Consider the following 21,506-nt stretch of genomic DNA (forward strand, 5'->3'; position numbering starts at 1 on the left):
AGTCTGACAAACACCAATCGTAAACAGAAGAAAATCACAGTGTATACACCTGGTGTTACAGACAGTGTGCATTTCAAAATACATAGATATTTCTGCTAAATTAGATTATCTCTATCAACCAAATTAGTTTTTTTCAGAATATATCTTATAATCAAAATTATGGTTAAGATAGAGAAGAACTTAAATACAGAATTGGCTTGACTTAGATAATTATTATACTAAGTACAAAATAGCACAGACCTATTCTTCTGTCCTGAAGATGGCTAGAATAACATTGCAAACAGAGAAGCCTGAGGGCTTCTCAGGCAGTTGGAGGTTCAGCTTAATTACCTTAAATATTAGTGATCCACAAGAAGCTGTCCACACATATGCTGGTGAATCTGTTAAGAGAGGAAGACCAGTCAACTCCTGTTTTGCATTTTGATTTAACATTTCTGAGAACAGGCAATCTGTTCAGATCGCTTAGCCCTCGTACTGATATACCCACATGACTCATCGCTCTGCTGCACTCACTCACTCTCCTGTGCTGATGCCAGTGACTGACGTCCCGCTGCCATTCTTTAAAAGCCTGCGGGCCGCCACAGGGAGGGAAGCCACAAAATGTCCCCTGAGAGCCCTTAGAAAGCACCCTGCTGCCACTGTGTTCCTCTCACTCTTTCACCATCCTCTTTTGAACCTTCTCTACTTGTGTCACTTCTCCTTCTAAAAATCTTAATTTTCTTGATGTAGATCAACAGCTTACAGTGACGTCAACCCCATTTCCATGTATTATCTCTGTTTATGGGGTTGTGGTCTGTAAGAAATTATAATATCTTATAAATATCTTAGAAGTGCTCTTACAGAAAGCTTACTTACATGGAGGATGGCCTTCTTCAGGGAAGACTGAGTTTAGAGACACTGAATGCTGTGCAACTTAAAATTATAATAGAGATGTATTCATCAGAAAACTGAAATTTTGGTTGGAAGATATTGAAAATATTTATGGGTTTTTATAAAATGTGGTGCCACTTTGGAATGCAGTGTTTATTTAATTAAATTTTTTTAAATATATTAATTAAATTTTATTTTATCTTATTGCCACTTTTAATAGAGAGGATGAGATGGATGGGAATGCTTAAGAGATGACACAAACCAGAATTGATATTGTGTCACTAGCATGATAGCAAGCACTTAACACTTGGCCAACACTGTTTTTTTTCTGGACGCATTTATTGTAAGAAACAATTTGATCGTGCCCCTTTAGGCACATGTGCAGTGTACATTCATTGGAGATCAACAAATAAATACATTAAAACTAAAACTAAATCGTTTTTGTTATTATTTATTTGCTTTGTGCTAATTGCATAGGTCATGTACCTACCCAGTCTGTGTAAAATTAAACTGGTAAACGCATTTAATGAATTCTCCAGCTTGATTGTAACAGTTCTCCTAGATTTCTATCTTTGTAGAGTATTGTGTGAGGGAAACATGGACCATGATGTACTTTATGTTTTTCTAGGTCTTTATTTTTCTTACAAGGTAAAATATGTACTCAGAACACAACATGGATATTGAATTTCCTAACTGCTCTCTTCAACATTTCTTTCTCTGTCCTTGTCTGAAGACATGTTTTCTTGCAGTAAATAAGTCATTCCAATTTTCTTTCATTGCTCTGTGGTCTGATAAATGTGGTAAACTCCTAAAGCTATCAAAAGCTATCAACCATTATGTATTATAAGTAAATAAGACATTGCTTCAAGTTCAAGTTAAAGGTGTTGTAAGGAATTTGCATTTGAAATTCAACACAGAATATTCCTACTACTTGACAGTTATCACTGACATAGGTGTGCTGTCTCTGTGACAAGCCCAGGCTCTGTAAACAGAAGATAGATAGATAGATAGATAGATAGATAGATAGATAGATAGATAGATAGACAGACAGACAGACAGACAGACAGACAGACAGACAGAGTGTTGGGGTGCGTTTCCTGATTCAGCATAGTTCAACGAGTCTGTGTTTACCGAAACCATAGTTTCAACGAACATTCGCAAACAGCATCACAAAGTTGTGTGGTTGGTTAGAAGCATAATTCCTTGTTTGAATAACACGTGGACTTAATAAATCCTTATCTTGAGCAAGATAAGCAAGCTGACATTCAGTACAATATATCTATTTTATTTAGAATACATGCAAACGTTGTTTATGTCTTTTAGTTTGTCAAGAGATTTAATGTGCGTCCGTGCTCTAGTAGGCTATAAGAAGGAGCCTATGACTGAATCTGGACATAAAGCAAAATAACTGAGATATATGAGAAATAGTCCTCATATGCCATGTCCGTAATTTATAGCAAAAATAATCTATAGCATTAATTCAATCTGAAACTGATTCATTAAAATGAAAGTTATTACTCACGTGCGTAACATCAACCAACGTGGTTGAATGACAAATTTGCGACAATATGGTTTCGGGAAACGGTCCGTGACTAGCTATTTGATTTCTTCAACGATGCATCGTGCTATGGCTATGATTTATGCTGGTATAATGCTGGTCTAGCATATTCATGCTGTTCTCAAGCAAAACGGAGCTTTTGCATGGTCTTGCAGGGTTGAGTGTGCGTAGGCCAGCTGTCTGTCTGCAAGCAGTGTTTTGGGGACAAGCATTGTTTTCGCTTGCATATTTATATAATTAACACATTAATGATGGAAATTAAAAAACACTATAAGGTTAATATGATTTATTGAATTATATGATAATGACTTTGTAATTTCTTTTGCTTCCTCTGCTGAAAGTATAACTGATTTTTTAAAAATTGTTTAGTTATCCATCCATCCATCCATCTTCTACCGCTTATCCGGGACCGGGTCGCGGGGGCAGCAGTCTAAGCAGGGATGCCCAGACTTCCCTCTCCCTAGACACTTTCTCCAGCTCTTCCGGGGGGACACCGAGGCGTTCCCAGGCCAGCTGGGAGACATAGTCTCTCCAGCGTGTCCTAGGTCTTCCCCGGGGTCTCCTCCCGGTGGGACATGCCCGGAACACCTTCCCGGGAAGGCGTCCAGGAGGCATCCGGAAAAGATGCCCGAGCCACCTCAACTGACCCCTCTCGATGTGGAGGAGCAGCGGCTCTACTCTGAGCTCCTCCCGAGTGACCGAGCTTCTCACCCTATCTCTAAGAGATCGCCCAGCCACCCTGCGGAGAAAGCTCATTTCGGCCGCTTGTATCCGGGATCTTGTCCTTTCGGTCATGACCCACAGCTCATGACCATAGGTGAGAGTAGGAACGTAGATTGACCGGTAAATCGAGAGCTTCGCCTTGCGGCTCAGCTCCTTCTTCACCACGAAAGACCGGTACAGGGACCGCATTACTGCAGAAGCTGCACCGATCCGCCTGTCAATCTCCCGTTCCATCCTTCCCTCACTCGTGAACAAGACCCCAAGATACTTGAACTCCTCCACTTGAGGCAGGAGCTCTCCACCAACCTGAAGCGGGCAAACCACCCTTTTCCGACTGAGAACCATGGCCTCGGATTTGGAGGTGCTGATTCTCATCCCAGCCGCTTCACACTCGGCTGCAAACCGTCCCAGTGCATGCTGGAGGTCCTGGTTTGATGAGGCCAGCACGACAACATCATCCGCAAAAAGCAGAGATGAAATCGTGTGGTCCCCAAACCTGACCCCCTCCGGCCCCTGGCTGCGCCTAGAAATTCTGTCCATAAAAATTATGAACAGAACCGGCAACAAAGGGCAGCCCTGCCGGAGTCCAACATGCACCGGGAACAAGTCTGACTTACTGCCGGCAATGCGAACCAAGCTCCTGCTCCAGTCGTACAGGGACCGGATAGCCCTTAGCAAAGGGCCCCGAACCCCATACTCCCAGAGCACCCTCCTCAAGATGCCGCGAGGGACACAGTCGAATGCCTTCTCCAAATCCACAAAGCACATGTGGATTGGTTGGGCAAACTCCCATGAGCCCTCCAGCACCCTGTAAAGGGTATAGAGCTGGTCCAGTGTTCCACGACCGGGACAAAAAACACACTTTTCCTCCTGAATCCGAGGTTCTACTATGGGCCGGATTCTCCTCTCCAGTACCCTGGCATAGACTTTCCCAGGGAGGCTGAGAAGTGTGATCCCCCTATAGTTGGAGCACACCCTCCGGTCCCCCTTCTTGAAAAGAGGGACCACCACCCCGGTCTGCCAGAGGAGTTTCTTGACTACCTCGGTGACTTCAGCTTGGGTGATGGACGAGTCCGCCTCCGAGCTCTCAGCCTCTGCTTCCTCAATGGAAGACGTGACGGCGGGATTGAGGAGATCCTCGAAGTATTCCTTCCACCGTCCGGTGATATCCCCAGTCGAGGTCAACAGCTGCCCACCTCCACTGTAAACAGCGTTGGTAGGGCACTGCTTCCCCCTCCTGAGGCGCCGGACGGTTTGCCAGAATCTCTTCGAGGCCGACCGATAGTCCTTCTCCATGGCCTCACCGAACTCCTCCCAGGCCCGAGTTTTTGCCTCCACAACCACCCGGGCTGCAGTCCGCTTGGCCTGTCGGTGCCCATCAGCTGCCTCAGGAGTCCCACAAGCCAGCCAGGCCCGATAGGACTCCTTCTTCAGCTTGACGGCATCCCTTACTTCCGGTGTCCACCACCGGGTTCGGGGATTGCCGCCTCGACAGGCACCGGAGACCTTATGGCCACAGCTCCGAGTGGCCGCGTTGACAATGGAGGTGGAGAACATGGTTCACTCGGACTCGATATCTCCAGACTCCCTCGGGATCTGGTCGAAGCTCTACCGGAGGTGGGAGTTGAAGATCTCTCTGACAGGAGATTCAGCCAAACGTTCCCAACAGACCCTCACAGTACGTTTGGGTCTGCCGAGTCTGTCCAGCTTCCTCCCCTGCCATCGGATCCAACTCACCACCAGGTGGTGATCAGTTGACAGCTCCGCCCCTCTCTTCACCCGAGTGTCCAAGACATACGGCCGGAGGTCGGATGAAACGACCACAAAGTCGATCATCGACCTCCGGCCTAGGGTGTCCTGGTGCCATGTGCACTGATGGACACCCTTATGCTTGAACATGGTGTTCGTTATGGACAAGCTGTAACTAGCACAGAAGTCCAATAACAGAGCACCGCTCGGGTTCAGATCAGGGGGGCGGTTCCTCCCAATCACGCCCCTCCAGGTGTCACTGTCGCTGCCCACGTGGGTGTTGAAGTCCCCCAGTAGAACGACAGAGTCCCCAGTCGGAGCACTTTCCAGCACCCCTCCCAGAGACTCCAAGAAGGCCGGGTACTCTGCACTGCCGTTCGGCCCGTAGGCACAAACGACAGTGAGAGACCTATCCCCGACCCGAAGGCGCAGGGAAGCGACCCTCTCGTTCACCGGGGTTAACTCCAACACATGGCGGCTGAGCTGGGGGGCTATAAGCAAACCCACACCAGCCCGCCGCCTCTCACCATGGGCAACTCCAGAGTGGTGAAGAGTCCATCCTCTCTCGAGGAGTGTAGTTCCAGAGCCCAAGCCGTGCGTAGAGGTGATCCCAACTATCTCTAGTCGGAATCTCTGAACCTCACGCACAACCTCAGGCTCCTTCCCCGCCAGAGAGGTGACGTTCCATGTCCCTAGAGCTAGATTCCGCGTCCAGGGATCGGGTTGTTTAGGCCCCCGCCTTCGACTGCCGCCCGATCCACTTAGCACCGGCCCCTTACGGTCCCTCCTGCAGGTGGTGGGTCCACGGGAGGGTGGCCCCACGTCGCTCCTTCGGGCTGAGCCCGGCCGGACCCCATGGGGGGAGGCCCGACCACCAGGCGCTCGCATACGAGCCCCAACACCGGGCCTGGCTCCAGGGTGGGGCCCTGGCTGCGCCATACCGGGCGACGTCACGGTCCTCGTTTTTTTTTGCATCATAAGGGTTTTTGAACCGCTCTTAGTCTGACCCGTCACCTAGGACCTGTTTGCCTTGGGAGCATATAGCCCCAGACAACATAGCTCCTAGGGTCATTCGGGTACTCAAACCCCTCCACCACGGTAAGGTGGCAGTTCAAGGAGGGGTTGTTTAGTTATGATTACATTATTCAATGTCACTGGTAAACTGTGGAAAAACATTTCAAAGCATCAAATGAAATGTCTCCTGTTTCAAAAGATCTGTACACAAATCAGTTAAGATCAGTTTAAAAGAGTTTGTGTAATTGCAAAACATATGAAAACCAAGACAAATGCTTAATAAAAGCATAATCATAAGCAGTTTGTTCACACTAAGAAAAGTGATATTTAACACATAAGAAAGTTTTGTTGTGGTCTTGCTGGGATCATACCAGCACCCAAAAGACAACATATGCTGGTCCACCAGCATCCAAACCTGGTCCCAGCATGCAAAACATACCTTATGCTGGTCCACTAGCACACCAGCATCTGATGCTAGGGACCCGCAAACCAGCAACCAGCATCCCATGTTGCTGAAAATGTTGGATTTTTCAGCAGGGATGAGATAAAAAAAAGAAAGAAATAAGTTATTTTAGTACAAGCAATGTTTTCGAATATTGTCTTTATTTTTAATCATTCTTTCTGTTTGTATGAAGGCGTTGCAATGTAAGGCTAAAGCAATCAACTGCAGAATGTGGAAAGTATAGATGAGCGGTGTTTGAAACAGCCTTGAACCGGGTCCCTATTATGTGGCATTCAAGCGGCTGGGATATTGGCTACCAAGACTGAGATGAGATCTCCTCCTGTGAATGTTGGTGATGGATTGCTGTTCCTTCCAGGTTTAAGCTAGGCAACGCCCCAATATTCCTGTAGAATAGAGTGACAGGCAATATATAACACATCAGTTTGGGCTGACTGCACCAGAGAAACTTTACTTTTCTCTGTCTGGAGAGCAGCCCTGAACTGCTTGAATCTGTTGAATTTTTCCTCTCTTTCTGTGATTATGTCATCCTCTGTTTTTTTTTTTGCCTGCAATAAAGAATCAGGGTTACTTGCTGGGAGTGTTTAATTTGAACACAGATATATTTTGTCATTACAAAGAGATTGATTAATCTTTTCTGCTGTTTTGACTAACAGTAAGACAATGCGACGTTAGAGTGTGATTGAGTAGCGATATTTAGAGAGCAGCGTGGTTGATGGACAGCTTAATAATGATAAAAATACAGTTTGAAAAAATAAATACATTATAAATACATACTAACATAATACAGTTTAATGATAGGCTGGGCAGTATGACATGACATAGGCCCCGTTTACACTGCCAGTGAAATGTGACCCAATTCCGATTTTTTGCTCACATGTGACACAGATCGGATGTGTTCTATGACAGTGTAAACAGGAAAAAAACGCATGCATTCGGATATTTCCAGATCGGTTTCAGGCCTCATTCATATGTGGAAATAAATCGGATATGTGCCAATGCGACTGTCATGTAAACAGGCAGATCGGATTTTCTGAGGCATTAGGCAACGTCTCCGCGGTTTAATGACGAGAGAAACCCCGACGCACATCTGCAAAGGGACGGATGGCCCGACGAAACGTGTCATCGTAGGAGAGGAATGTGGAGAGGGGCACGGGAAGTGTTTTCACATGATTGTAAATTTAACGAAAATTTTTGTTCATTTACATTTATTCATTTTAAGCAATTAATAATTTATTTGTAATAAACACTTTAAGTGGGCTATTTAAATTTAAAAAGTGCTAGGACTATTTACATTTTCAATTATATTTTTAAAACATGCGCGCAGATTGTGATGTAATATTGTGTGTGCATAGAAAGAATTTGTCCGCAGCCGCTCAAAAAAGAAAAAGAAAATTGTCCATAGCTGCTCTACTCCTGAGCGCAACTCCACTGTCAGTGTTGTGTAAGTAGTAAAGGCTCTAGACAGTTTTTTTGTGTTAATTTCTATTTCTTGTCGCTGTGCGGGCTCTTTATTGTATAACAGTGAACAGCCCTTAATGTATGTGCCGTAGATCGGTCCGTTGCATTACGAATGAAAGCAGTATCAGTAATCTCAAATATGTGATGTGCAGTCAAGTTCGGGTGTGTGTATGTTGTTTTAACGAGTGTTCTCACCGATACGCTTGTGATTCGTGGTAGTTTTATAGACATTGTTTCTTATTCAAAAGTGGTGTTTGGCAACTTTGCATATCGCAGAGCATGAAACATATTTTGTATTCGTCCATTTGTGCAAGAGAATTTAACCCTTTAAGCATGCGCGATATGTTTCAGATAGTAGCCTAGGCTACTAGCCATGGCAAGTGTAAACATATGAATCGGATATGGGTCACAATTTAAAGAACGTGTAAACAGACAGTCAAAAAAATCGGATTTAGGCAACAAATCAGAATTGGGCATCAAGACCTGCAGTGTAAACGAGGCCATATACATTACCTTTGCATAGTACTGATACGATCATACTGGAGATTTTGCTACTTTTTATCCCATAATAGATAGTAATGCAGATCTGCATATCAGAGAGAAGGACTGCTTTACGTTATTAATACATGGATTAATGTGAAAATACAGAGCATTTAACATTTAACAACCCGTTGATGCACTAATTGTTATATGTATGATCTGTGTTTCCTCCCTTCATTGTGTTTTTGGTTCAGTCCTGTGACCTAGTGTCCCATGATTGTTTAGGGTGCTTTCACATCTGTAGTTCGGTTCATTTGGTCCGGACCAAGGGCGAAAAATGATACTTTGTAGCATTTTTAAGGCGTTTTGGTTCCTTTTCACACCACACTGATCGCTCTGGTCCGAGTTGATAAAACGAACCAAAATACAGTCACGTGACCAACATCCACATCACTCGGAACCCATTTCCATGACTGCACTTCGTTTGGTCAGAATTACCGTGCGGGAAAATTCCAACAGAACTCCCGGAAGTAAACAAAGAGGAGGAAAATCCGGCAGACAACACACCGCTGTTTACTATGGAGAGACGACTGCGTGGGCTGATTGTATCCTTGGTCATATTTAATTATATAGTTTGTCTACACCACTTTAGACAAACAATAATATTTGAGAATGAACCGAGGATGCGGAAAATAATGTTAATAATAATTTCTATCAGGCTCCGCACCTCCTCACAACTCCCAAGTTTGTCCGCGAGCTGCAAACTGTCAACAAACATTTCTACTCACCATATAATGCACAGCGCAGCTGACTACGGCAACTGGCTTAGTCCAAAAATGCGCAGTTCTTTGGCAGTTGGTTCTGTTCGAGGTCGGATCACGTTCTCACCACAAACGAACCGCTCCAGAGTTCGTTTCAAAGCGTACAGAGACCACCTCTTCCAGGAGGTCTCGGTACGCTTGTTTGGTCCGCTTTTGGTGCGCACCCGAGTGCGATTGCCGCATTCACACCTGCCCAAACGAACCGCACCAAGGGGGAAAACGAACTCTAGTGCGATTCAACCGAACTAAATGAGGCAGGTGTGAAAGCACCCTTAGTCATGTCTTTCACCTGTGCATTGTCAATCACCTCATTAGTTATCTTGTCCCTGTGTATTTATACCTTGTGTTCTCCTTCAGTCTTTGTCCGTTATCGTCAATGTAAGCGTGAGTTTTTGGTGTTTCCCCTGAGAGTTTGATTATTAAATGTTATTTCTACATATTCCTCGTCTCCATGAGCTTTGTCCTACATGTAATGTGACACTGATATGTGACCCTGGATCACAAAACCAGTCACATGTCACACAGGTATATTTGTGGCAATAGCCAACAATACATTGTATGGGACAAAATTATTGATTTTTCTTTTATGCCAAAAATCATTAGGATATTAAGTAAAGATCATGTTCCATTAAGACATTTTGTACATTTCCAACCATACATATATAAAACATTTATTATTGTGAGTGAATGCAGCACAATCGTAAACATAAATGGACAACTTTAAAGGTGATTTTCTCAATGTTTTGATTTTTTTGCACCCTTAGATTCCAGATTTTTCTGATTTTTCATATTTTTCATATTTCAGATATTTTTCTATCCTAAATAATTCTCTATTTCAAAAAATTGACCTATGTGACTGGTTTTGTGGTCCAGGGTCACATATAGTATTCAAATAATGTGTTCATGTGTGCTTATTTTGTGTGCATATATTTACTATTTGACTGGCTTCAAATGCAGCTCATCCAATTGGAATTACAGTTGAAAACACCAATTTTTTATAAATTGCAATAAGCCCAGTTAATTTAGAACTCCGCTCTGCATCGTGCCTAACAACGCCCCTTAGCTGTTCTAAATTCACTGTAAAACATGGCTTCAATGGGCTTATTGGTTTTATAAAACGGTTATTCCATAAAAATATTCATTTTAATATTTATTTTATTCATAAAATAAACACCAGCAACAAAAAATATAACTTTATAACTAGTGGTGGGCCGTTATCGGCGTTAACGCGCTGCGTTAACGCGAGACTCTTATCGCGCGATAAAAAAAATATCGCCGTTAATCTATTCTCCAAGTTGGGTTGGGAGCTGACTCAAGCTACACAAGCTATGATGACGCAATCTACCCGCGGCCGCGAGGAACACCCGGCTGCAACGCATCATATTCGTCGTCATCTTAAGTAAACACGGCTGAAAGTGAAAGCTGGTGAAAAAGATCCGTGCAACATCCATTATTTGGACTTGGTTCGGATTTAAGCCGTCCGACGTAGACTGTGTGGTGTAACAGTTCGGTAAGTAAACACACGACTAATCCGTTCTACCACCTCAAATTCAAAACGAAACATATCACTGAATACCAGCGCGCGCGTATTATTCCCAATATATCTTAGTGAGTGGTGTAAGTTAGCACATAATCTCTTTTTATTAAAAGCGCCCGATTTTAAGAATCGTTGTTGTGTTTCTTTTTAACTGAAAAGACATCAGTTAGACAATATTCTAATTTTAAATTTGGGGTTTCATAAGCTTCAAGCCATAATAAACATTAGACCTACTTAAGTCTCTGCAGCTAGCGTACTTAAATTTTATTTATCTGCAAAATTATGTTGTATACTTACAGTTTTGCACAATATATGTTCTCAAAAAAAAAACAAAAAAAAAAAACATTTAGCAGTTGTTTAGCAGGGTCTGTGTAACCTGTTCTGAAATGGTTTTATTATAATATATATCGTTATCGCAAGAGGCTGCAATGTATATCACAATATGGATTTTAGGTCATATCGCCCATCCCTAATTTATAGCCTATAGTAGTTGATAATAACATAGGCCTACCTAATGCCTACGGACGGTAGTAACCTTTTACAGTCTATGAGTAGAACAGCTTTCTCAAGCAGTTTGTGATGCATTTTGGAAACAGGAGATGAGCCCCTGGTCTAATGCGCCACCTGGCTTGAGAAACCCGTTCTCAAAGACTTACTTTTATAGTCATTATTTGGGTAGCACACATATTCTGAATGCCTTCGGCAGAATTCAAATGAGCCATTTTAATCTAGATTAATCTAGATTAATTTCAAAATTAATCTAGATTAATCTAGATTAAAAAAATTAATCTATGCCCACCTCTATTTATAACACATTTATTCGTCCACCAAGCAATGTAGTTCCAAAGAGGTTGTCAAGCAATACATGTATGGAATGCCAAAGCTGACTTAATTATAAATAAATAAATACATAAATAAATATACGAAGAAATGTAAAAAAGCAAAAATACATAAATAAATAAATATACAAAGAAATGTAAAAAAGTACAAATAAATGAGTATTTATACTTTTATTTCCTTATTTATGTATAATTGTATTTTTTCACACATTTATTTATTTTTTTATTTATACATTTATACATTTATTTATTTCCACTTTTATTTATTTCCACATGTATTTATGTATATATGTTTTTATGTCTACATTTATTTATTTTCACATTTATTTATTTCTACATTTATTTATTCCCACATTTATTTATTTCTACATTTCTTTGTCCGTATGCTAAAGAGGGGGGAGTGTTTTACATCAGCAATCGAGCTCAGAGTCGCAGTGCTGAAGCTTTGAGGCCACAGTGACACCTTGTGGTGTGACCAAACGAAACGCAAGAGGTGTGCGGACAATATCACATTTTAAGTCATGTAATATCACCCTAACTGTATGTAGGGTAGGCTATATAGGGTTAACACACATAGCACACATGAACAGAAACTGCACTTCAACGGGTCATGGGTCCAGACACTTGGACATGGAAGCGCATGAAAGTATCCACTATTAACTCCTACGCAAGCATATTGATCAATGAGTTTGAAACGCGACCGCCACCTACTGGCTGTTTTAGTTTCATATTTAAACGTACAATTTAATTGATTCCATCATTTCATATTTCTATATTCAAATGTTTTATTTTTAACATTAATCTCATAACGACTTTTATGCAATTGTAATTGCAGTGTAAAAGCATTCTCCTCTGTATTAAGATTTTGACTTTTAATGACTTAATGACTTTTGTTAATTTTATTTTACTGATAACAGCCATAGTGCCTTATTATTATATTAACTGAGTAGTTTATCGATTAATATTAAGAACTTGACATATATGATGATGTATACCTAATGTTTGGGGGAAAAAACACCCCTGGAAATCAATTTATAGGGGGAAATATCACCACGACCATGGGCACGACAGGTGCTGTTTGAATGGGCATGATGATGCTTCTGTGCTCCAATGCATGGCGTGAGATGCGTGGCTCACTAGCTGCGTTTACATGAGTCCCTAGCTTTTGTTTGATTTAAGAATAATTCCAAATTGATGACTTGTGATTAATCAGTATCTAAACGCAGCATCTATGACATATGGGTTGTGTTTTAAGCATTTGAATTGTCACCTGTTATGCATACGAAATTAGGAAACGCGAATGTAAACTGTGTATTGAGTCGCGTTTCAAACTCATTGATCATATGCTTGCGTACAGTAGGAGTGAAATGTGTGCTGGTTTCTCTCCGCGTTCTGCGCTGGTGTGCAAGTCTCATCGACAATAAACGCAAGCTCTTATCAGCCCTATCCACCGCATTTACATTGTTATTAATAGTGGATACTTTCATGCGCTTCCATGTCCAAGTGTCTGCTATCAGACCCGTTGAAGTGCAGTTTCTGTTCATGTGTGCTATGTGTGTTAGTAAGTAAGTAAGTAAGTAAATTTTATTTATATAGCACATTTAAACATAGCAGGGCTATTCAAAGTGCTGAACAAAGTAAAAACAAATAGAATAAAACATAGAAACAACCAAACAGAACAGACAGAAACAGCATCAGGAGATAATTAAAATGCCAGGGAATAAGAACAAGTTTTCAATTTAGATTTAGCAATTGAAGGTGCAAGGCGGATGTCCAGAGGCAATTGGTTCCAAAGACGTGGGGCGGCAACAGCAAAGGCTCTATCTCCCTTAGATTTTAGACGGGAGCGAGGGATAGATAAAAGAGCCTTGTCTGAAGATCTTAAAGATCTAGTGTGTGCAAGAGGAGTAAGAAGATCTCTAATATATAAGGGAGCTTGATCATTAAGAGCTTTAAAAACAAACAACAGAATTTTAAACTGAATTCTAAAATGGATCGGGAGCCAATGAAGCGAGGCTAAAATTGGGGTGACATGTTAACCCTATATAGCCTACCCTACATACAGTTAGGGTGATATTACATGACTTAAAATGTGATATTGTCCGCACACCTCTTGCGTTTCGTTTGGTCACACCGCAAGGTGTCACTGTGGCCTCAAAGCTTCAGCACTGCCACTCTGAGCTCGATTGCTGATGTCTGAGGTAAAACACGCCCCCCTCATTAGCATACGGACAAAGAAATGTATAAATAAATAAATGTAGAAACAAATAAATGTGGAAATAAATAAATGTAGAAATAAATAAATGTGAAAATAAATAAATGTAGACATAAAAACATATATACATAAATAAATGTGGAAATAAATAAAAGTGGAAATAAATAAATGTATAAATGTATAAATAAAAAAATAAATAAATGTGTGAAAAAATACAATTATACATAAATAAGGAAATAAAAGTATAAATACTCATTTATTTGTATTTTTTTACATTTCTTTGTATATTTATTTATGTATTTATTTATTTATAATTAAGTCAGCTTTGGCATTCCATATACATGCAGCAAAAAAAGAATCACAAACGGCAGTTGCACAGTAATACTAATGTAATGCGTCACAGCAGGTGTATGTTTGTTGAGTAATTTACAACGGCTTCGAACGCGGCTCAACCGATCAGATATCGGGCCCTATCTTGCACCCAGCGCAATTGACTTTGTACACCGACGCATGTATCATTCCTATTTTGCACCCGCGCAAAGCGCGTTTTTCCCTCCACAGAAGCACGTCGCTAAACTAGGGAATGAACTTGCGCTCCCTGGGCGGTTCAGCGCAAAACAGGAGGCGTGTTCCAGCGCAAACGTTCCTTCATGCTATTTTGCAGGTTTAGAAAACAATTGCGCTACTAACCAGGAAAAAATAGTTTAAAGTCAGTGGCGCGTTGCGCATGTTATTAATATGCTATTTTTAGGGCGCATGCTTGGCCATAATCAATGAAGCGTGTGCACAATGCGCATACACTTTGATTCTCTCATCTACACAGAAGCAGCAGTTTTCATTTTTGCAAATCATACATTATTACGATAGATAGATAGATAGATAGATAGATAGACAATTTATTATAAAAGCATACATCTAGCTTACACATTTACCCAAATTATCATACGCCTTTTTAACCGAAGTTAATTTGGGTGTGTTTCTCCATCCCCAACGTCCCTGACGAGAGTGTTGCTCTCCTTGTCTGTGAACCGCTCCTGGCGCGCGCCTGGCAAATCCGCCGTTATAATAGCAATACGCCAAGGAAAAAGCGCGCCTGCTCTTAAAGGGAATGTGAGATGACGCTCTGATTGGTTTATTTCACGTTACGCCCAAACCACACCTATGAGTAATGAAGCTACTTCAGACCAACCCATTTTAGATTTGCGCCTGGCGCAAGAGTCATTTATCCCGCCGGGAAAATAGCAACAGCGCCAAGACCCGCCCACAAAGTTACTTGCGCTTTGCGCTTTGACACTTGCGTTTCAGATCGTTAAAATAGGGCCCATCATGATTATATGATTAGTTGCATCTGATTATTTGCATTTTACATCGTTTGTAATCCTAGTGTCAGAACACACCTGCAATATATTTTTGGGTCACAACCCACCATTTGAGAATGAATAATATATGATTTAAACTATTTTCTAGAATTTACAGTATAAATAACTGTAGCATCGTAAATATAGTTACCATAATAAAATACTGAAGGGTAAAATACTTACCATGCCTTGTTTAATAATTGCATGTGAGATGTACACAAATCTGCTGAAATAAACAACATTTATTATGCATGATATTTATTCAAAATATGAGTTGGATTAATCGGCCTGGACAATATAACGGTCTGTCACAATTCTAGGGATTTTATGTTGAGCAGTGAATGCATGTGAAATATGTTTACAGGTTCCGCGGCAGAAACAGTCTGAGCATATGAGCTATTCTTGTGTTGGGCACATAAGCCATGAAGGAAGGAAGAAGTGAAGGATTATTTATTTATTTCTGAAAGAACCTGTCAGAATTGCCTCCAAAGGATTGCAGTCATGAATGGTGGCCTGGTTCCCTAGTCCATACGTTAATAAATAATGGATATGTCAGGGCAACGTATGGGCTGTGCGTTATAATGAGCGTTCTGGAGCACATCAGCACACTGCCTGGACTGGTATTCATCTCGTGAAGAGACAAGGGTCTCAGCCACTGTCAGTGAACCCCCAACCCCCCTTGTTTCCCCGTCAGCCTTCTGTTTCTTAAACTTTACCCTCTTTTTTTAACCCACAGAAAACTTTCTAGCAATGTAGAGGACATTCCTGCATATTTTTAGAAAATATACAAAGAAAAAAGAGAAAATATACAGAACTGGTCAAATGTTTGGAAACATTGTGTTTTTGAAATTAGTTTCTTAATTTCACCAAGGCTGCATTTATTTGCTAAAAATATTATAAAATTAACTGGTTTCTGTTGTAATATATTTTAAAATGTAATTTATTCCTCTGATGGCAAAGCTGAATTTTAAGCAGCCATTATTCCAGTCTTCAGTGTCACATGATCTTTCAGAAATCATTCTAATATGCTGATTTTGTGCTAAAGAAACATTTCTTATTATTGTTAATGTTAAACACAGTTGTGCTTCTTATTTTTGTGGAAAATTAGATTTTTTTTTTCCAGGATTCTTTAATGAATATAAAGTTCAAAAGAACAGCATTCATTATAAATATAACTTTTTTGTAATATTTATTAATTTCATAAATTACTTTTTTGATCAATTTAATGTTAAATGCTAAATAAACGTTATATATATATATATATATATAATATTTTTTTATCCTAAATTTTTGATTGGCAGGATGTCATGATTAGGCAAACTGTCCCTTTCATCCAAGGCTGTTTTTGTTTTACTTCAGCTGATGTGTCTTTAATGTACGTCAGCGAGCGTGTTTCACTCTTAAACTCATCCACGTTGACAGCCCACTGCTGATTGAATTTGAGTCTAAGCAGCATCTGCCATTATCACCCTCATGGTCTTGAGTGGTTTATCTGCGGCCTCCACGAATCACCATATCAGGGCTGCTGGGGGTGGGGGAGAAGGGATGGGATTGGATTGGATGCGTGTATGTCTGTTTGTGTACGTGAGACAGAGAAAAAATCTGTGTGCGTGTTTTTGCGTGAAAAATTTGCATGTGTTTCAGTGCATATATATGTCTGTGTGTGTTTTTTTGCCATTTGATTAGGGTTTGATTATGAGTCAGCACTCATCTCTCCTCTCTTTCCTTCTACTCTCTCTCACCTCAATCAGAACAGGACATACACGGCCCATGTCATTAACTGCACCTGCCATCCCCAATCAGTGTCAATGGCTGTTAGGACCCCCACTGCATCCAGAACTCTCTTTCATTCAGCTTGCCTGATTTTGGCTCTGATGTGTCTTCCTTTTGTGAGCAGGACATCGGACTGTATTCTTTATTCAGTACATCTCAATCACATAAATACATCCATGCTGATTATTGAAGGCTTTAGGTAAGAATAGAGGATTAATAGAATTAAAGCGATTTTACAGTGTAACTTTCGGTAATTATAGTGTACCTAATACCTATAAAGTACTTACATGTAAGTATAAGGGAACAATATGCAAAAGTTGGGTAATAAAGGGGTAACAACCAGGAGAATAAAAAATTATCTATACTGTAAGTATTATAGAAGGGGTACTTATTCTACTATTATGATACAACAATCTTACATTTGGGAGCAATTTAGCAAGAACAATAAACTGCGTACCTTTTTGTAATGATGTACCAATACATACTATATTGGCTTTTTAAAAATTACAGGTTACATACCTATGCATTTATACAGTAATCTTTTTAACAAAAGTGCACTGAAAACTAAAAATATTGCAACTTTTGCTTAAATATTGGGGAAAGATACTCTTATTTTATGTAGCTTGTTATAATAACTGTAGTAATCCATACAACCCCAATGGATGGATCGGTGTCTTCTGAAGTGAAACGATGGGTGTTTGTAAGAAAAATTATAATATTTTAAACTTTTTAAACTGTAGACTATTGCTTCAGACCAATTGTAATAAGTTGTTTTTCAAATAAAGGTTTCCTAATCAGTGATATTAGATGTGTGCATGTATTTTTATTGTACTTAACCTGTAACTTCATGGAACAAGATGGTAACAAGCACCACTTTAATTTACGGCCCACAATGTCACACTTACCCTGTAACTACATGGAACAAGAGTATATTTCCCTGTATTTTTTAAAAAAATGCAATAGTTTTAGCTTTACTTGCCTTTAAACATGTAAACCCAAACTTAAACATCGACACTTTTGCTATAAAAAAACAAAATCAAAGAAAAAAAAAAAAAACAGCTGTATAAATGCATAGATATGTGCCCTGTACTTTTTAAAAAGCCTATATGTATTGGAACACAATTATTACAAAAAGGTCATAATAGTAGAATAAGTACACCTTAGTTCTATAATACTTAAAGTATAAATATTTTTTTTATTCTCCTGGTTGTTACACCTTTATTCCCCAAACTTTACATATTGTTCCCTTATACTTACATGCAAGTACTTTATACGTACTGTATAATTACCGAAAGTTACACTGTAAATTCGTCTTAATTACACAGTACTTTCCGGGCTGTAATCTAAAGCGTTACCCAAATCCTTAATATAATAAATATATTCATAGAGTTATATTTTTAGTATTTCAAATATATATTTTAGATCCTTTTTAACTGTATCCCCAAACCCCCAAACACAGCCACTTTTCTTTATAATGTTAAAGTTTTTTATTGTGTGTGTGTGTGTGTGTGTGTGTGTGTGTGTGTGTGTGTGTGTGTGTGTGTGTGTCATCCTGGTAATAAAAGAAAAGATGGCAATATCCAAAATCTATGTCCTCGAATATACAGATTGTTCAGTATAAAAATCATTATGTCCATGGAAATGTCCTCATAAAACATATACACACACACACACATTATAAAGAAAAATGGTAACACTTTACAATAAGGTCTCATTAGTTAGCATCAGTGGTTAACATCAGTTATCAGTGGCTACATTAGTTAACATGAACTAATAATGAACTGCACTTCCCTTTCGTGGTCACTACGAGTTACGTTGTCGTCGTCTCAACGTAACATCTCTGTTCCCTACTCAGGGAACGAGGGTTACATACGTAACCGAGACGTTCTACATAATTCATTAGTCTTTGTAATGTTAATGTTAATTTTAACATTGACTAATACATTATTAAAATCCAAAGTTGTATTTGTTAACATTAGTTCTTGCACTAAAGTAACATGAAGAAACTGTGAACAGCAGTATTTTTAACTAACACTAACAAAACAAATGCAGTAACAAATGCATTGCTCGTGGTTAATACATTTACTAATGTAGCAAATGAAACCTTGTTGGGTAACACTTTATAATAACGGTCAGTTGTAAGTCATTTATAAGTGGTTAGTTAATGATGAACTAATCATTTACAAAACATTCATAAATGATAAGCAAGGGATATACTAACATTTTATGTATGTTTTGTAAATTCCGTTACAAGTCATTTACAAGTGATTAGTAAATGATTAACTAATTATTTACGAAACATGACTATGTGTTCATAAATGATTAATAAATGATATGTTAATTATTTTATGTATGTTTTGTAGATTCAGTTATACTGTACGTCGTTTACAATTGATTAGTTAATGACTAACTAATCATTTACAAAACATGAATATGCTTTTCATAAATGTTTAATAAATTACGTTACTTTTTTTGTATGTATGTAGCAATTAGAGGGTGCAGAAAGTGTTGTAAATGCCTTGAATACACGTACCGATCATTTGTAACAGGTAAGAAAGATCTACCAATGATATGTAACACATTAACTATTCATAACACAAGTGATGAATAGTTTACACTTTAGATTAGGGGATGCAGAAAGTGTTGTAAATTATTTATTCATGCGTTTACACATCATCTATAACAGGTGTTGAACATTGTAGTGTGTACTGTGGTGAGGGTATAGACCGCTCTCTTCTCTGAAACACATGGAGTCTTTAACCACTGCACCTGATGTGAGCAAAACATACAAAAAAATGTAACATAATTTATGAAACATTTATGAAACGCATAGTCATGTTTTGTAAATGATTAGTTAATCATTAACTAACCACTTATAAATGACTTACAACTGAACGTTATTATAAAGTGTTACCAAAAGATAAGCTCTGATATTATCTGATTCTGGACCAAATCAGACCAGTTTTACAAAATAGGCCTACTAATATTAGCTGACTTTAGAACAAATAGAATCTCTGTATTCTTGACAAAGGCTAAGCTTTGAATGCAGGATTATATACATGTATACCCATGTATTTGTCCTGACATCTTTTGATTGGAAATAAAACCTCAAAGTTACTTGCATTCCCGGTTGTATCACTACCCCCCAATCTCCTGTTCTCTTCTCCCTCCCTCTCTCTGGGTGGTTTGATGGAGTGATTTTGATGGAGTGCGCAGGCGGGAGAGAGCCGTCATCGAGCTGTGCTAATTGAGCTCTCTTTGTGCCTGGTCACAGCAGTGAGGCGAGGAGAGACGGCTGGAAGTGAATTTGAGCAGCACTCAGGAAGCCTCAACCAGATCAATAGTGCGAGACTTAACAAAACGCAGACATGCCGGCCACGCACATCAGGGTCATTACTGTCTACAGCGAGCCACATTTCCACCAGGGACTGATCAATGGGGGAATATAAGCCACAACTTATTTCAGTGGTTTCTCATTCAAAAAAAAAAAAAAAAAAAATTTTTTTTTTTTTTTTTTTTTTTTTTCGTTTTTAGAAAAATCTCAACACTGGGATTATTTTTTTGTGTGTGTGTGTGTGGTTGGCAGCTATACAACATAGGCTATATGTGAGAAGAAAATTACTCTACTTTGTCCCTGTCTCTTTCTGTTTCTCTCCTGCTCTTACTGAAGATATCATCGTCCTGCACCCTTGGGCTAGGACTTTGGATGATTTTTTGCTTTACCCCCTATGATTCAGAACATTCATTAAAATACGTTTTTGCTGCTCATCGTGAAAAATAGTTATCCTTATTTTCTGACTGGAACTTTGAGGTTAAGGGAGCTCAGCTCCTTCAGAATAAGATCTGTGTTGGTCTAGTCGTATCTTTATTACTCTTAAAGTAAGAGGTCAAAAGTTTAAATGTCATTTTTCATTAAGCACAACAAAGACTCGAATAACCACAGAGTAGGTTTTTTTTTTTTTTTTTGCATTGAGTGCAAACTGGAATGTCAAGTGTGAACATGAATGTTGAGTGCAAACATAAGCAGTTTTTAGGAAAGTGTGGAGTTTCAATAAATCTGGAATGCCTTCAGTGATAGATGCAGTTCTCAATTTCCCAGCAATGCACCCAGGTTTGAATAAAATGTGTAGGTTACTTTATTATTTTACTGTTTACTGATTTTATTGATATTATTGATGTTCTTGTGTTTCTTGTCATTTTAATTCATTTGTGGTGATTATTATTGATTTAGATGAATATATATGCTTTTTGAAAAAAGGTTCTTTTGACACTCATACCTATTTTGATTTATGTTACATTCTTTTGCTTATTAAAATCTGTTGAATGCTCCATTGCTTTGAGCTTTTAAGCTTATATGTCCATTATCCTAGACCACTGGCTCAAATTTTGTCTCAAAGGCTTTCTTATTTATTTATTTATTTATGTTGTTGTTGTTGTTGTTGTTAGGTAATTAGACACATCATACAGTAGATTATGAGAGAACCAAACAGTACTCTCTGGACATGAAATAGAAAAGAAAAAGGGAAAAAAAATTGAACATGTGTGACATACTGTAAATTACATAATTACTACACTGAACATGTGCTTTACTTTAACACAGAAAAAAAATTGAAATCATTGTTTCTGTCACATGCTCTATTTTCTGTAT

General features: G+C 39.3%; 1 protein-coding gene across 1 annotated transcript in view; it reads left to right on the top strand.

The window, feature by feature from the left end:
• The window catches only part of cxxc4 (CXXC finger 4), a 42,965-nt gene that overhangs the window by 20,864 nt on the left and 595 nt on the right, over window positions 1-21,506 (top strand). The window lies entirely within an intron of this gene.

The sequence above is a fragment of the Squalius cephalus genome (genome assembly GCF_949319135.1).
Source record: "Squalius cephalus genome assembly, chromosome: 2".
Lineage (NCBI taxonomy): Eukaryota > Metazoa > Chordata > Actinopteri > Cypriniformes > Leuciscidae > Squalius > Squalius cephalus.